At 47.5% G+C, this 12,790-nt stretch overlaps 1 pseudogene; it reads left to right on the forward strand.

Annotated features, from left to right (window-relative positions):
• Positions 1-2,025: 2,025 nt before the first annotated feature.
• The window catches only part of LOC148183305 (uncharacterized), a 31,507-nt pseudogene continuing 20,742 nt past the window's right edge, over positions 2,026-12,790 (forward strand).

Raw genomic sequence — 12,790 nt, forward strand, 5'->3', positions numbered from 1 at the left:
CTGCTCCAGTGTCTAGCATTCCTGGGCACTGAATTCTTTCCCCATAACAAAATAGGCTGCAGTCCACGATGAGTTTTCTGGAGCCCAAAACCTGAGTCCACATAGCGCTGGGGTTGAGGGGAACCTGATCTGGGCAGTCACTAGGAAGTAAAAAGGCCTGTGCCACGGGAGTCTGTTCCTTTAAATAATAAGGAGGGTCAATGCAGGTCCGGGAGGTGGAAATTTCATCTCCAGGGTATATCGTCTGAACCTCAGGAACGGTATGAATTTGCCCTGGAGAGTTGGTAGGATCCCCAAGTATTAAGATGTTGGAGGGACCGCCTGGTGGTCCATGTTTCCCTGTGGGGATTTTGTAAATACAGTCACCCTCCATATGTAAAGAGAGTCTAGTTACCAGTTGACACCGGGTTCCCACCTGAAGCGCTCCACTTGCTGGGTTTGATATTGTGGTCCCCATGAAGGCAGGATGGTGGGTTTGGCAGGAGGGGTGGAGTGGTGCGGCATGTGATTTGATGTCGAAGCGCGGGGCCGTTCTGCGCTCTGCTTGAAGTTTCCCGAACGCCAGTTTTGTCTGGGTAACCGTTGGTGGGCTGGAGGTTGTATAGAATGTCTCTCTGGACAGTCTTTGAAAAAATGTCCAGGCTCACCACAATTAAAACAACAACTTGTATTGGGGTCTGCAGCACAAACTCCAGATATCCCTTCTGCCACTCCTTTAGCCCCTGCAAGTGCCACCGTATTCTCACTTGAGGCAGAGGAGTGTTTCGTGCAGGCTTCAACCATCTGATCTATGGCTGGTTCGGGGTCCAGTGGGAGGGCTCGCAAAACTGCTTTGCACTCCGGATTAGCATTGGCCATTGTTATTTTTACTAATAATTCCTTTTGCGCCTGAGGGCTCTCTATCTACTTTTCAATGGCCACTTTTAACTTATCAATATACTTAATAAAAGACTCAGTTGCCCCTTGCTTAATATTGGTGAAGCACTGAGTTGGCACTTTATCATCAGGGGTGGTAAAAAGAGATATCTTAGCAGCATTAGCTATATCCTGTAAGGCTGCTTCAGGCAGATCCCGGGCCTGATCTCGGGGCTTTTGGAAATCTCCTTCTCCTTCTAATTGCTCTAAAGTAAAATTAGGTCTGTTAGCATCTTTAGCATAAACATCTGCCAATTGCTTTAAATGTTTTTTCCACTGCCTCTCCCATAACATGTACTCTCCTGGGGAGAGAAGGCAGTTCATAATATTTTTGATGTCTTGTGGGACCATGACGTGGGCAGAGAAGGAGGCTTCCAGCAAGTGTTTAAAAAAATGTGAACCCCTGCCATGTTCCTCAGCAGCTTTACAAAGTTCCTGCAGTTCCCTATAGTGGAGGGATTCCCATGCGGCAACTTGTGCCCCTGCCCTGTCTCTCCTCGTTATTACAGGAAAGGCAAGTATTTTCCGGGACAGAGCTGAGTTCCCCGCTCGTGTGGCTTCCCTCTGCACCTCAGCCCAGTGGTCTTCATACTCAGAATCTGAATAAGAAGATTCACTGCTCTCATCTCCTAGTGGAGGTGGGGGGCGCTTGGTGACAGCGCGGGGCCGGCTCGGGTGCCTAGAGCTGGCCCTTTTGTGGCCGGGTGGGGAAGCCGAGAGGGCCCCGCTCCGGCCGGAGCCGCCCCGACCTTCGGGGCACTGGGAACCTGGAGTGGGCGCTCCGCCGGGGGTGGGGCCCCGGCACGTAGGGGCGGGATGGGGGCCCGCGATGGGGAGGGGTTTCCCGATGGATGGGGCGGGGCCCGAAGCAGTTACACTCATCGATGCAGTGGCGGGGGAGGAGGAACAGGACGCGGCAGGAAGAGAAGGGGTAGAGGCAGGAAAGTGGCCATTTTGGGCATCGAGGGCGGGAAAACCGGGGTGGGAGTGGGACAAAATGGCAGGGCTGGCCACACTGCCGGCGCCATCTGTGCTAACACTAGGAACTGGGGGGGACACAATCGGGTGTGAGGGCATAGGAGAGAGGTTAGAGGAAAGACCCAGAGCGGCATGGCCATTGTCGCCCTGGTACGGGTAGAGAGACGGTGGGGGGGTGTCAGGGAGACGGCAGCAGCCCTGTGCCCAGGGGCAACGTCCACCCGCCAACTGGTTCTCAGATATGGAAGAGGGTTTAGGGACACTTGGAGAGGTTTACTGGGGTGGGGGGTTCAACTGGCGACCCAAAACTCCCTCTTCTTTTCCCTCTTTTTCCAATGAGAAAATAATATTTTGAAACACAGGAAAAAATTTTGCAACAGAAAAGTCTCCCTTTGCTTGAACGGTATATAACTTTCTTCCCACATTATCCCAAAAAATTCCCGATTTAGCAGAACCCGAATTAATCTTAAAATGTTTTAAAACCCAATGAATAAATCTTTTTAAATCCCCTTTAGAAAACTTAAAATTTCCCGCTTTTAGGGTGCTTACAACTTGGATGTACAAGTCCCTCTCAGGTGGGGTCAGCCTCCATGCGGAGAACTGTTTCCCCATCCTTTTTCACTCCCTGCCCAGCAGTAAAACAGCAAAGAAAAAGAAAAAAGCCCGAAAAAACCCTTCACGGGATCGACTTACAATTTCTCTTCAGCAGATGCAGGCGGGCTAACATAAAGCTGCTGGGTGGGTGGTCACCTAGGCGGCTGGTCCTCAGGGGCTTTTCTCCTTGCCCCAGATGGTCAGCGAGGGTCCCGGTCACAGCCTCTTGGATTGCCTCTTGCTAAAACGCAAGCAAGCTTCCTCGAGGGGCGGTGGCTCAAGTGGCGGCACACCTCGCAGCTAAAACTGCAGGCGGACGCTTCTTCAGGGCTTCTTCGAATGCCCCACGTTGAAACGCCAGTTGCCGCGGTGAGAGAAAGCCCGGAGCACCGCGACTTCTCTAGAGAAGCAGCCCTGAAAAGGGCTGGGCCGAAGCGCGTGTGAGCAGCTTCGGGCAGTTGAGCGATTCCAGCTCGGCTCAGTGGCGGCGGGCAGGCAACACGGGAAGAAGGGACGAGAAAGCTGGTCCAGCATTCTGCTAAGCACAAACCTTTATTTAGGCAGAGCTTTGGCGAAGGGAGCCAGGAACAGCTAATCTCCCAAACAGGGGAAAACCCAGGATATTTATAGGGGAGGAGAGGGGCGGGGGAGCCCGAGATACATGTATCGGGGTGGGACAGCAGGAGGGAACACCAATGGGGCACAACAGTTTAACATAACTAACTCAAAGATCCCTGGGAGCGATGCATTTTCTCTCTCTTACAGAGAAGTATCTTGTCTCCAGGGGAGAGCCAGGATCTCGGGCTCGGCGGGCTCCTCCGTACCCACAAAGCAACAAGTCAGCCATAGCTCAAGGTAGTCACGGGTTTCTTTTTCACACAGCAATATATAACATTTTGGTCCAATAGACAGTTGACACGAAACTTGTTTCTACTTATTAACCTATCACCTTTGCTTAATTTTGCTGCACTGTGTCTGTCTCTTAGCCACTAAGCTGACAGGTCACGTACTCATACACACATCTCTATTATAGCTTCTAGATCTCTAGCTTACTCTATAAATCACATTATTACAGCTTAAACTTCTCACTATTTTACCTAATATAATTTCTTACTTACTCAAGACATAGTCTTACTTATAACTATAAAAACATAAGTTTATAATTTTTCTAGTTAATGTTTGTGTACCTCTATCATTACATTAACCCAAGCTCTTTCTAAGGCTACAAATTGAACCCTTCAGCATCTGTGGAATTTTCTATTTTTCCATTTCCCATATCTGCCCTCTCACTCTGCACTAAAAAAAACTCAATTAATGGACTTGTTAATCATCTGTTGCATACACTGAGGCCAAATTTCTACTGGTACACTGACTAAACAAGTTGAAAATGGATTTTCTGGAGTGGTAATGGATAAGCATATGGTACCTAAACCTGAAACATTAGCTAAAGTCACTCAGACACTGGTACTAGGCTGACTAACTGGCAAAGCCACACAACTAAAGGCAAACAAAGAAATAAATTCAAACTTAACATTTGATTGAACTCCATATTTTTCTAAGGTCATCTTTTGGCAAAAGGTTCTTCTCTCAAATTTTTTAATTTTCAAACAAATTTTTTAGCATATTCTTTTTTTCTTTGTTTTTTTTCCCCCAATCTTGTTCATGGACTAACCAACGAAAAGATACAAAGTTATTCTGTGTACATGCAATTTTTAAAAAAATTTAGACATCTTCTGATTCTTTTGCAAAGTCCTTTTTATATTCTTCTACAAGAATAGGAAGGCAAGGACTAGTACCATGCTTTTGCCAAAAGAGCTTTACAATATTTCTGGTTTTACACCATTTACATTGATATAAAACCCAAGTTTCACAGCTTTGCAAATGGAACAAAAATAATGTCCAATGTCCTCCAGGGAAATGAAAAAATAACTATTGTTTTGAGGTCCAAATAGCTGAGACTCCAGGTGTGCTGTTTAAGCAGGCAAAAGTCCATCAAGTGAAAATGTTGATCCTTAACATTACTAAATGTTCTTTCAGATCCTGCAACAGGGAATAACTGAAGAAAATTAGTAGAAACACAACATTATGATGATAACATAAAACTTCTGTTGGCAAACTGTCTCTGTAGTTTTCAGACATAACTGTGTCTTGGCAGTTCTACTTCTGGTCTTGTTTTGAGTACTAAGGCTGCAAGGTGACTTCTCTATTGTTGGGGGTTAGGTTGTTTTTTTTTTTTTAATTCTGGCTTGCCTGTGGAATTTTTACCCATTAGTTGCGGCGGGGTAGGGGGGGGCGGATGGGGGAAAACCTAACGGAGAGTACTTGGTGGGTTCTTAAGAAAAGACAAAGAGTTTGGCTGGGCTCAAGGGGGGAAGGGGACAGGAAAAGAGGAGGGCGGGGACAGTTTAGCGGGCTCCTTCAGCTTTGGAAAAGAAAACTTTGGTGCGTAGAGCTGTTGCGGTGGGGAGAAGGAAACTTTGCCATCACCCAGACGGAGCTGCTGCTTCTCCTTTTTCCCTCTCCGTTGCTGCGCCTCACACCCCCTGTCCTGCCAGGACATGTGGCAGTGCCAGCCACCGCCGTGGAGCTGCTGATACACCTCATCCACAGGTCCAGGATCTCAGCTCATCCCTGCTGTTCCAGTTGAGTGTTCCTCAGAGCCCTGCAGGAGCACTGGGACTGCCCGCCCGAGGGGGTTTGTGAAGCAAAGCCTCTCCTCCATCCCTTCCCGTCTCAGCTGAGCAAGCTGCCACGGAGTCCCTGGTTCTGTTTTGTTGCTAACGCTGTAGTTATTGTTGTTTGTTTGCAAGTGAGTTGTGGAATTCCCTACCGCTGCTCCTTTGTTCCATGGTGAGTATGTCTCTACAGAGAGATTTACATCAGAAACTAGGTAATATAAGAAAATAGACCATATAAAAAAATAGACCATACTTTAGATTTAGTACAAAAAAAAGGTGAAGATACACAACCAAAGGGTATTCAATAAAGAAAATTACCCACAAAATCAGAACAGGAAGCGATTTAGCACAGCAGAAAAAATGTTACCCCTGTTTAATGGAAAACTATTTTGCTGGTTGTGTCTTCTCACAATCCAGTTTTAGAGGAGGGTGTTGGCCACATCAAGGGTGTGGTGATGGGACACTTGTGGCTGCTGGGGCTAGGTGGGATGGAGCATGGAGCTGATGGGGAGAGCAGCTGGGTGGGGAACACCAATGAGGGACAGCCTTTAGCAGTGGTGTCACTGTCGTTCTAATTGGGAACGGCGGGAAAGAACGACACGGACTCTCAGGGGAGTCAGAACAGGAGAAATCTTCTAGTTTATTGCTCTAGGCTTGTTATATAGATTAGTTCGTGGAAAGTACAGAAAGGAAACTCTTATTGGTCAGTAAATCACCACATCACCATCATTGGTCAGTGGGGTTCACCACCCCCTGACTTTCTCCTGCAAGGAAAACAAGAGGACAGACAAATAGCACCTGGCAGTTGTTTTCTGTTTCTGAGGATTGTTTTGAAATCCTCCTATGAATTCTCAGGCTAGCTTCTCAGGCAGGACTGAGAGGCCATGGGGCCTGCAGCCTGCTCCAAAGCTAGCATCCATAGTGTCACCACAGAAGGAACAGAGCTGCTGCACGACTTTGCAAGTGACTGGTGTGAGAAATGAACTTGTAAAAATTCGTAGAAATCTAAATAAATGTATATAACAATAATGATATAAAATATAAAGTACAGTATGGCCCACAAGCCCTTCCCAGATCTAGTCGCGAATTCCCACTCAAAGGATAACGATCCTAGCCGGCGCCCATCAACGAAAAAGAATAGACAAGACAAGGATCATCAAGCTGACAGGGACAGGCTCGGTGCCCATCAACGGAAAAGAATAGACAGGACATGAATCATCAAGCTAACAAGGAGAGGCTCCGATGAGATACTCATCACCGGACCTGAACACCCCGCCTTGCAGGCCACCGTTGGGGGAAGCCATCAGGTAGACAAAAGGAAAAAGTCCAGCCGAGATATCCATCAGCTCCAACCCGGATCCAACCATCCCATCCAGATGGCCTGAACCACAATGAAATCAAGAAACACCCAGAACTTCTTTACATATGAGGAGACTCTGTCCAGACGTCCATTTGACTCTATTCTCCAACGCCAGGAAATCAATTCATACAACAATCAAGGACCCTTGGTGAATGGTGCCTGCCTGGAATTTGGCCTCAAGGCTAAAAATCCCTATAAAAACCCCGGACAGTCTACCCTCCTTCGTGGATTTGGGAACACCTATACCTTTGGGTATAGACCCCTGTCCACCCAGCGCTGCGCTGTTTGTTTTATTGTGGTTTTTTCCTCATTGTTTATTTTTTTATAAAAATTGTTTTATAATAAATTGTTCTTTTATTTAACCCAAATTTGCCTTTGCATTTATAACACTGGCCAACCAGCAGCTTTTGGGAGGTATTTTAGTCCCTGTTTAACCACACATTTCACTCTCCAAATCTTCCAATCTGATTTTTGGAATTAAGGCAAATTGCTTTTTCTTGCTGGATTTCCCCTCCTCAATTTAATCTTTTTTCTTAAGGGTTTTTTGGCCACAATTTGTGGGTGCCTGGCCCAAAGGGACTGTGCACCTGATGACCCCAGTAGAATGAATCCACTTAACAGGAATTTACAGTGCAATGTACTCAGCTACACATGATGGAGGTTAAAAAATGGCTGTTAACATCTACAGCTATGCTGGGATGGCCTGGTGCCTGGCTACCTGACATGGTGATAGAGGAGGGAGGAGTGGGTGGGTTAAATTAAAAATTAAAATAAAATTGAAAAAATAAAAGGAAAATGAATCTACAGGAGCAGAGACTGGAGGCGCAGGTGGGAGCGGGGCAAGTGGCAGGAGCAGGGGCAGCCCCGGGGGACGGAAAGGGTAGACCCCCATAACGGGCGTTGCTGAGAGGACTGAGGGGACGAGGGGAGGGAGGGACTGATCCTTGACATTTCGCCTGCCGGTGGTCACGTGGTATGGAACGAGCCCAGCGGGCAGAGCAGGGTAGGGCGACGGACAGCCATACGCGTGCGGCCACGGCAACAGTCTCCACTCTCACACATTGCCCTCCCCATGTGGAGTGGCCCCGGGACACAAACTTGACGCCCCCACGCACAATGAGGTACCTCTGTTGCTCACAGAGCCGAAGACGGGCAGCACGAGGTATGCGATGTACATAAGCATCATGCCGTGGCTTGTGGGCGATGGGTAGGGACCACGAGCCTGCGCCACCAGTACACAAAGACACCAGCCGCCACTGCCTCCTGCCGCCCTGACACATCCCTGCAGCCAACGCACTGGCCAATGGGGAACAGCAGGAGGGCGGAGGGTGGAGCGAACGCGGGTACACAGATGTGCGCGTCTGCAAACACAGGGTCACGTGTGCGTGAGTATGCACACATGCATAAGTGGACACATGCATGTGCCCACATAGACACAGGTGCACATGAATACAGATGCATATGCCAATACCAGCACATGTGCACATACATGGGCACTGGGCACACATGCACAAACACATGCACACACATATTCTGGCACATGCACGAATGTCAGAATGCACACAGAGGCACAGATACATGCAGACACTACATACAGTCCCATGCACATGAGCAGCTAGAGGCACACCTACATCCACACACACATACATACATGCAAACAGGTATGTAGCCACATACGCTCACATGCGCAAAACATGGGCACGTGCCTGCAGCCAGCATCATGCTGCTCCCCCAGCCACAGCCCCACTCCCCTCCAGCAAAACATGTGCATGGAGCACAACCTGCCACGCATCCCTCTGCACCCCTGGCCATGACATGTGGGAAACACATGAAGTTGGGCCCAAAGCAGAGGATGGCAGGACCTTGTCTCCATCCCCATCCCCGTAGGTGACACAGTGGCCTATTGTGTTGATGTCCCACTTACTAAAAGAACTTATGCATTGGGGCATCATTGACCTAAAATGGCTCCAGCTGAGCCCAGAGGTATGCAGAGAGCACCTGGAAACCCCTCAGGGTTCAGAGCTGCTCTCCTCCCGGGAAAGCAAACCCCCATGGTTTAAGAAGGACAATTTCCCCTTAAAAATCCCCAACACATCACTGTTTATTTGAAACTGCTTAATGAAGTGGGAAAACCCAGTTGTGTGTGAGTGGCACAGGTAGGACCAGGAGCTTATGCTATACTACCTCAGGGTCATTTTCTGGGAACTAGGGAAGGGGTCCCTTCTGGGTAGGTGTTACGAATGAGAGAGGGGAGCTTAGGCAAGTCCTGACTTTGACTCAGATTTCTAGCAATAGCTCTGTTTAGGGTGGCCTGAATCCCAAATGTCTCTCATTCACAAGTTCTTAATAATGGCCGATTAAGTCTATTACAAAATGAATTATTTATTGAATAGACACAAGATTAACAGACATAAGACTTTAAACAGACTACTTACTACACAGGAATAAAACAAAAAGAACTACTAGTAGATAAAATACAGTGCACGAAAAAGGTACCTACGTTACAGCTAGCAAAGAAATTGTATAAATTAGGATTCAGTGTAACTTACCACCAAATTGATGATAGAGTACACATAGAATTCTTTCCCTCAATTTCCAGAAAAGTATCTGTGGAATTTTCATCCAAACTCTGTGGGAGAAGCGCTACACGTTTCCAAGGTGTGTGAAGAAGACTTCTGCTTCTGTTATAAATTCATATTATAATATTGGCTTTTTGCAAGTATTAAGATGAATGTTATATGTGTAATGTTAAAATGACTTTGCTGTTATAGTTGATACATGTATGTTTGAACTGTCTGCTTAGTTAGGATAACGTTCAATGAACAGGTGATGGGGACCCTGCTGATTATCAACACTCACCGTCTGTGGAAAGAAGGAGCCAAGGCCCAAATTAAAAGGTGATAAGAAGAGGATTAAAACCACAAGCCAAGAAACACGCATGCTCTAAAAAGGTGGACCCAATGAGTGGCCATGCTAAAAAGTTCCTGGAAAATATATACTAGTTAATAGAAAAGCTCGAATATGCATCAAGGTCTATGAATATGCATCAAGTTGATGCAATAGAAATGGTATATAAAGGGTGTTTCCAAAACACCCGGTGTGCACCCGGCCGTTTTAACCCTTTGCTTTACTGTCTTTGTCCCCTATTGTCTTTTTTATTAAACCTTTTAAAGTTTACCAGAAGAGTGAACGTCATTTTTCACAGCTTCCGAGAAACTGTCTAGTTTTTATAGTTTGTAAAGTGAAGTGTTTGTCAATCAGAAATTCCAGCTATTTATCTCCCTACATCTTGTTTTCAAGGCAAAATGTTTATTGACAACTGGAAGTTCCACCACCTGGCACCAGGGAGAGAGATAACTCACTGTCTTGGGGATGGTTTATCCCATACAATTTTTTGGGTTTTTGATTTGTTTTGTTTGTGCCCCGAGTGGCTGCTGTCCCTGCCCCACCGCCCACACCCCCTATCCTCCCTGGCTCTGGGGCTGTCGCGATGTTTGGGAACCAAGCCAGGGTTTCCGGAGGGAGTTGAGGGCAGGGCGAGAGGCAGCCCTTCCTCTTTTCGGCGCGGGCTGCTCGACTGGACACACGTGGCCAGTATTTCTCACAAGGGATCCTGCTGTTTCCGTGGGTTTTGCCTGCTCCTTTTTTTTATTATTATTTCTTTTTTTTTTTTTTTTTTTTTGGTTGGTTGTGTGAGAAATGAACTTGTAAAAATTCGTAAAAATCTAAATAAATGTATATAACAATACTATAAAATATAAAGTACAGTATGACACACAAGCCCTTCCCAGATCTAGCCACGAATTCCCACTCAAAGGATAACGATCCTAGCCGGCGCCCATCAACAAAAGAATAGACAGGACGCGGCCCATCAAGCTGACAGGAAAAAAAAAACTCCTCAAACTGACAAGGACAGGCTCGGTGACCATCAACGGGGAAGAATAGGCAGGACACGAAACATCAAGCCAAAACGGAGAAGCACCGACGAGATATTCATCACCGGACCCGAACACCTCGCCTTGCGGGCTACCGTTGGGGAAAGCCATCAAGTAAACAAAAGGAAAAATCCAGCCGAAATATCCATCGGCTCCAACCCGGATCCAGCCATCCCATCCGGATGGCCTGAACCACAAGAGCCACTCAGAATTTCTTTACATATGAGGAGACTCGGTCCGGACGTCCATTCGACTCTATTCTCCAACGCCAGGAAATCAATTCATACGACAATCAAGGACTGTTGATGAATGGTGCCTGCCTGGAATTTGGCCTCAAGGCTAAAAATCCCTATAAAAACCCCGGACAGTTTACCCTCCTTCGTGGATTTGGGAACACCTATACCTTTGGGTATAGATCCCTGTCCACCCAGCGCTGCGCTGTTTGTTTTATTGTGGTTTTCCCTCATTGTTTATTTTTTATAAAAATTGTTTTATAATAAATTGTTTTTATTTAACCCAAATCTGCCTTTGCATTTATAACAGATTGGTGCCGTGACTCGGATCGGAGAAACTGCGGGGAATCTCGCTGCCCGGGACGGGTACCCCCGCTGAATTTGGCGGCCTGGTGAGTGAAGAACCCCCGTAGTTCGTTCCGATATCCGAACCAAATTTAGGCGGAGGTAAAAACCACAATAAAAAGGATAAATCCGGATCGGAGAGCTCGGAAGGCACGGAGCCTTCGGGAGCCGCGGCTTACTTTGCTCGTAAAACGTCTAGTGCGCACAAGGGACACCCACGCAGGAAAATAGCTGTAAGTACTGCTGGTTGAGCGGGCGATCGGGCGAGTGTGTGAGACGTGATCTGATCACGAAGCGAGTGCGGACTTCAAGGTCGCGTTTCCATCCTCCCGCGAGGGAATTGGCCGGCCGCGAAGGAAGCGATACAGAGTGAAAGTTTTTTTTTTTTCCCTCGACACACACTCGTAAAACCTGAGACCAAAGGGTGTCTCGGGAACTGATCGCAAGGTACTAAGAGGGGAAGGGACGTCTTGTCGAGCTCGAGGCTGGTAAACCCTCTTAGTAACGGACCCAGGGAGAGGTCCAGGGAAGAATCAAAAGTTCCGATTACAAGAGACCTCAGCTCAGCTCGCTGAAAGGTGAGTATCGGCAAATTTTGATTCCTAAGTACACAACGCAGAAACTGATATCGACTCACGGAGAAGTCGAAGAAAGGTAAGAATATATTTGCGAAGTATGGGGCAGAAAAAGAGTAAGCTTCAAGGAAGAAGCACAGGAAAAGATTCCTCCGATCAGGGGGAGGAATCACCAGACATCCCACTGGAAAGTCCCTTGGGGTGGATGCTAAAACACTGGGAAGATTGTCCCCAAAGGAAGGGGAAATCAAAGGAGAAATTAATACATTACTGTATGGAGGTTTGGGGAGGACAGGAGTTGAGAAGTCACCTCACTTGGCCAGTGTTAGGCACATTTGAAAAATGGACGTGTAACAAGTTGTTCTCCTATGTGGAGGACAAAGTCCCCTCAGATCCTGAGGAGAAGGAATACGCTAAGCTCTGGGTAAATGCCAGAGTAGGGCTATTTCCAATAAAGCAAAAAGAAAAACGTGAGTCGAAAACTGAGTCCTGGGAACCCCTCGATCACTTACCACCCCCGTATCGAGGACCAGCGGGACCTTCCTCTGCCGATCAGGTGGTGCCTTCAGCACCCTTGGGCCCCCGAGACCAACCCACTGAGATACGTGTGTCTCAAGCGGGAGAGTCGGGGCCAGCAGCAATGCCGGCAGCCCTTCCCCTTTCCCCGCCTGTAAACACCGTAACCACAGCAACCTCCTTGGAGGTTTTTTCTGCGCAAGGCTGGGGAACACCCTATCCGCCCCTGCCGATCCAGCCGCCACAACCGGGACCCTCCCATACAACGGAGGGGGCTCCTCCCTTCAACCGGGTGGCGGCAGAAATTCCACAATTAATAACAGGGAGGCAATACACAATCACCAATTCCCCTCCCGCAAGTAGAACCCGTTTAAAAGCAAGAATGATAGATAATGAATGGGGAGAGAGTGAAGAGGGGCACCGGTTGCTCCCTCTTAGGGAAGTACCGACGGCCCCGGGAGTGATCGGTTTTGTGAATGTCCCCCTTAACTCTGGAGATGTAAGAGCATTTAAAAAAGAGATGGGGCGGTTGTTAGATGACCCTCTCGGAGTGGCTGAGAGGTTAGATGAATTTTTAGGGAGTAGCATTTATACCTTTGACGATCTTATGGCAATCCTGAGATCACTGTTTAATCCGGAGGAAAGGGAAATGATTAAACAA

Source organism: Pseudopodoces humilis, chromosome 12 (assembly GCF_049639895.1).
Source record: "Pseudopodoces humilis isolate 2021_Gansu_Grassland_sample_001 chromosome 12, ASM4963989v1, whole genome shotgun sequence".
Taxonomy (NCBI): domain Eukaryota; kingdom Metazoa; phylum Chordata; class Aves; order Passeriformes; family Paridae; genus Pseudopodoces; species Pseudopodoces humilis.